The following is a 5,519-nucleotide window of genomic DNA, read 5'->3' as shown; positions in this document are numbered from 1 at the left end:
TTATAGTTATTTTTTCTGAGAAGAAATATGATTTGTCTAATAAAAATATTTATAAGAAAACAAAAGTGATAAATCTTTTTTCTCGTAAAAAGAGTATTGTTTCTAAGAAAAAGAAGCTCAATGTTTCTCAGTGTAGTGAAAATGATGATGATTTTGTATCCCAACCATCAGTTGAACCTAGTCCTTCAAAAAAATTCCTTTTAACATTTATAAATCCTTCTGGTACTGTTTCCAATATATATTCAATCCTAAAGGATAGTCAAAAAGAAAACCATTGAAGATATAGTTTTTGGTTTTATTAAGTTCTTTGTTGTAAAAAAGTTTTAAAATGGATATATGTTTTGTAAGGACCCAATTTTTACAAAGAAAAATTTTATTTTAGAATAATCAAACACAGTTCCAACATTAAGAAATCTAGTTATAATTGTTTTCAAAAAATAAGTCAAATACAACTTTTATTCCAAACATCAGAGTGTCCCGTGAAAATGCCTCAGAGAGAGTGCACGTTGTGCCATCACGCCTTGCTTTTGCCCTTGGCATCTGAAGTACCTGAAATAAATCCACAACTTGTAAGCTAATGTTTAGTGAGTTTCCCAGAGCATACCACACACACAATACACATATCACATATCATTTTAGCTATAAAAGCTACATATATCACATAAGTCGTGCATACATAAACATGTAAGGATGCCATGGATCCCCTTAGGGTCTTACACCTTTGTGCCATGGGCTACCCCACATGGTCTTTACCTGGGAATGCCATGAGCTAACCCACATGGTCTTACATCCAATGTGTTATGGGCTACCCCACATGGTCTTTACTTGGGAATGTTATGGGCTACTCCACATGATCTTACATCCAATTGCCACGGGCTCCCCCCGGGGTCTTCCATGCAATAACACACAATCACATAGCATATCAAGTCATAGAAATGACTAACACATATACCATAATCATATAATGGGCCGACCTTGGTGCCTTAGACCCATGGGTATGGTGAGAAGACTCACCTCTGTCCGAAGAATCCGAAACTGCCCTCCTAGCTGCCTGTAAGCTCTCGTGCTAAACAATAATATTAACCAGCTCTCACTGGAGTAGAAGGACATTCTAAGGCTATGGAGGCTCTCTAGGGTTTAGTCCAAGGGGCTTAAGGACGTTTAAATATGCCTCAAGTTCGAAAATTAGGGTTTGGTCTTCCGGCACGTACGCCCAACATACTTCTGGTACGCCCAACGTACGAGCTGCCCCACCACGATCATCCATGCATAGTACGCTAAGCGTACTCATAAGTATGCCCAACGTACTTAAGGGACTATTATACTAAAATTTGATTTCTTCAAGGGTTTCAAAGTATACCTGATTTGGAGTGTTACATATTCTTGGGTTCTTGAGAACTATGTTACAAGTTTAAATGGCCTTCAAATCAATAATTAGAAAATACACATTATAAGAAAGGGTGTGCATGATATATTTTGACTACCAATGGGATATGTTGTAATGAAGGTTCATTTGAGAAGTCATCATGGTATTCCTGTTATTAAAAGTTGGAGGTCTCAATTTACAGTAAAGGATGATAAGGAAGTGATTTCCATTATTAATCGAGATACTGATTCGGGTAATAGTTTTATAATCATTTTTTGGTTGCATATATTACCATCTTGATTGATGCTCCAACAATAAGAACATGCAACCATTTTTTTTGGAGAATCCTAAAGATGATGTGTCTTTTAAAGATCTTGATTGGTGTGGTTTTGTTATTGAGTGTTTAAAACAAAGAAAAAGTAAACTCAATATGGATCGCCTATCATAATTTGTAGGTTCATTCACATTTCTTTTTGTAAGTTTTATTTGTTTAGATTTATCTCATTTACTATATTTGTTTATCCTTTTAACCTAATTAAATTTTATGTGTTTTTTTTTTGCAATGTATAGTTACTGTATCTTAATGCCACCATGACCTATTCCCAAACTTAAGAAGAAAATTTCTTGCTACATTTTATTGAGTTTTTGGACAAATTTAAATTAAACTAAAAGAGATAATTAAGAAAGGAGGTTATAATAAAGTCTGTGTTATTGAAACTTATGAAGTTTATGTACAAGGTTTATCATTTTACTACTATATTGTTGTTCATTGAACTCAAAAGTTTTTATATTCAAGTTTTATTAAATTAAAGTCATTTTATTTTTGTTTTTAAAGATGATATTGATCATATGCCTCTTGTAGTTGTTATGAGAAGTAATCTAAAAAGCAATCGTTCTAATTACTCAAGGTACACCACAATTATTTTTAAGAATTGTTTTCATATTTACATTTTAAGATTCATTTTGTTTTTATATATTTGTCATTTCTATTTTTGTTGATGTTTGCTAATCTTCTCAATATATGATGTAGATCAAGTACGTGTTGGTATTGTTAAAAGAAAAAATCCAATGCATAAGCAAAGTCCAATGAGGAAGTTGAGTCCAATGAAAAAGTTGAGAAATGTAAAAAAGAATCAAAAGATGCAGAAAATTCATCAAAATAAAGATGTATTTTTTTTCTTGTATTTCTTTTAGTACCCTTTTTATTTTTGTAGTATGTTGTTTTTTTAAATGTTGTTTTAATTTTTGGGAAAATGGCGTATAGGCTCTATAATGTTTTTAGGGTTGACCCATTTAGCCACTTAACTTATTTTGTGGCTTAATAAGGGAACGAAGTATTTGTTACCTAACAATATAGTCCCTTTTACCTATTGTAGCCGGTCAACGTCGCCACATAAACCTAGCCTAACACGTAAGCGATGACATGACAAGAATTTAAAGCGTCGAACGACCGCAACGACGTCGTATTGAAGGCGAATCGTAAGGAGCAAGGATCAACTGTTCAAGCGCCTCCATATAAAATCAAGACTTCCTTGACCTAAAACCGCACATCTGCAAACTTCATTACCCCAATCTCGTCTCTAAGTTTACTCCAAAATGGCTTCGATCGGACATGCAGAACACAACTGGTCTCCAAACTACCACCATCACATGGATGAGAATCATTCGAATGGTGTAACCAATGAAGACATGGCCATCAATCTACTGCAAACCCAGATGGAACTGTCTCTTATATGGGAGGACTTCCAAGACCAGTTGCGTGAGCTCCGTCGGATAGTTGATCGAGACTTGGATGCCATGATCCGTGAGGTCGATGACGTTCGTGCTGGTCAGTTGGATATCTCAAATGTCGTTGCTGATCTTAAAAATCATTTTGTTTCTCTGCAAGGAGCATATGTGAAGATGGTCTTCAAGGGCAACAAACGTAAGAAGCTGATGTATTGTGTTGGGATTGTTGGTGTTGTTTCTGCGTGTGTGGTGACGTATTTGGTGTTTAAGTGAAAAAAATGTTGTGTAGGTTGAAGCATTTCAGTCCTGGGTTTGTGTTTTGGTGTGTTATTTATGTTGTTTAGTGTCAAAATTAGTAGTAGATTTTGTGTGGGTTGCTGGTATTAGTTTGTGATGTTGGTGTGCAGATTTGGTGGTGGTGTTGCCTGGGCTGCTGATGGTCATCGTTTTTTGATGAAGTTTTTTGTCGATGATCTCTGTAATAGGTTATTGAATAGCAGAAAGCGATGTAAACAAACCCATGGCTGAAATGTGTTTTAATATGTTATTATTAAAAAAATGTCTTACACATGTATCTGTATGTGTGCATGAAAGAAAGAAACATTTGGGTATTATATATGTTTCATCAACTTGGACGGGACCACAAGCCAAAGCAAAATGAGTATACCTTCTTTATGCGGATAGACAGGGACCACAAATGGTGTAGTTTGGGAAAAGGGACAAAAAATACCTTTGCACACGATTGAAGCATATCTGCTTGTCTGCAAACCTTTTTTGGAAAAAAAAAGGAATCAAGTTTTCTAAAGATGGCATTTTCATGTTGAATGGACTAAGTCACAAGTACCCTGTTTTTTACAATGATTTAATTACTTCTGCATTAAAAATGGTCAATTTAGTTTCTAATGACTTAATTACCCCCACATCCAAAATGGTCAATTTAATTTCTAAAGACTAAAATGCCCCCACATCCAAAATGGTAAATTTAATTTGTAATGACTCAAAGGCCCCCACATCCAAAAATGGTCAATATAATTTGTAATGACTAAAATGCCCCCACATCCAAAAATGGTAAATTTAATCTCTAATGATTAAAATGCCCACACATCCAAAATGGTAAATTTAAATTGTAATAAATCAAATGCCCCCACATCATAAATGGTCAATTTACTTTGTAATGGCTAAAATGCCCATAATACCCCTAAATATTTGTGGCACGGGACAACAATAACATACCATATAACAACTTACCACACAAAAAAACAAAATACTACACCATAAAAGAACATACAAATATCATTTGTTTATTGCAACACACATTCACAAAAAAGGGTTTCTGGCGAACATTCCTTGGAAGTGGACATCTACTTGTAAGAATACGGGTTTCATGCTTGAGGATTCAGAAGCAGCTCACAAAAAGGGTTTATTGATGAAGTGTTGAACAGTGGATGTAAAAGGGCTCTTTTATAAAGCATATACCGACATTTAGAAGGAGGCGACTAATTAATAACATGGCATAAGACGAAAGTCACAGGTAGCATCCGATGTGGTGTTAGTAGAAGGAGGTGGACTTAAAATGACCGGCTAACCCCTTCAAAATTGAAATAAGGAATTAATCGACCCGACAAAGAGTAATTCGTTCCCTTATTAAGCCACAAAATAAGTTAAGTGGCTAAATGGGTCACCCCTAGAAACATTATAGGGCCTATACGTCATTTTCCCTTAATTTTTTTTATTTAATTTGTTATAGATTCTAGATGGGAAAAGTTATGATGAATGAATATGGTCAAGGTCTCGATAAAGAGAAGTATTTTAAGGTAATTTTCAATATTTATAATCTATATTTTAATATTAATTTTTTTAATAGATGCTTATTTTATTAGTTCTATTTTTTTTGTGGTTTATTGTTTTTTATTTAAATACTTATATCATATCAACTTTCTTATATATATATGTGTGTGTGTGTGTGTGTGTTTCAAGATTTTAAGTTGAATATTGATAGTTTGTTTAAAAGTTTTCATGATTTGAAGCCAAAAATAGATGAGTGTATCAAAGTTGCATGATGTCAATTTCCTATAAATGAAGACCTTCTTGATTATGCCGAAAAAAAGAAATGTTGAGTTTAATTATGTTTCAGAATTTCTTGTGTTGGAAGATTGTATTTTGATTGATAACAATATGGTTAATGAAGTAGTAGTAGATTTCGTTCAAGTAATTAAAGTAGTGCATGATATTGTTCCAATTGCTGAAAACATTTATCATGATCATAATCAAGTTAGATTTACCCAAATCTTAGATGATGATGTTTTTTAGGCAAATTGAGAAATATGCACTTTCTAAAATTGCATCTATTTTGAATGATCCTTCCCTTAGTTTTCTAAATAAACCTTCCCATGTTTGTGTAAATGAGCCTTATGTTGTTTGTGCA

Source organism: Lactuca sativa, chromosome 9 (genome assembly GCF_002870075.4).
Source record: "Lactuca sativa cultivar Salinas chromosome 9, Lsat_Salinas_v11, whole genome shotgun sequence".
Taxonomy (NCBI): domain Eukaryota; kingdom Viridiplantae; phylum Streptophyta; class Magnoliopsida; order Asterales; family Asteraceae; genus Lactuca; species Lactuca sativa.
This window is presented reverse-complemented; position numbering follows the sequence as displayed.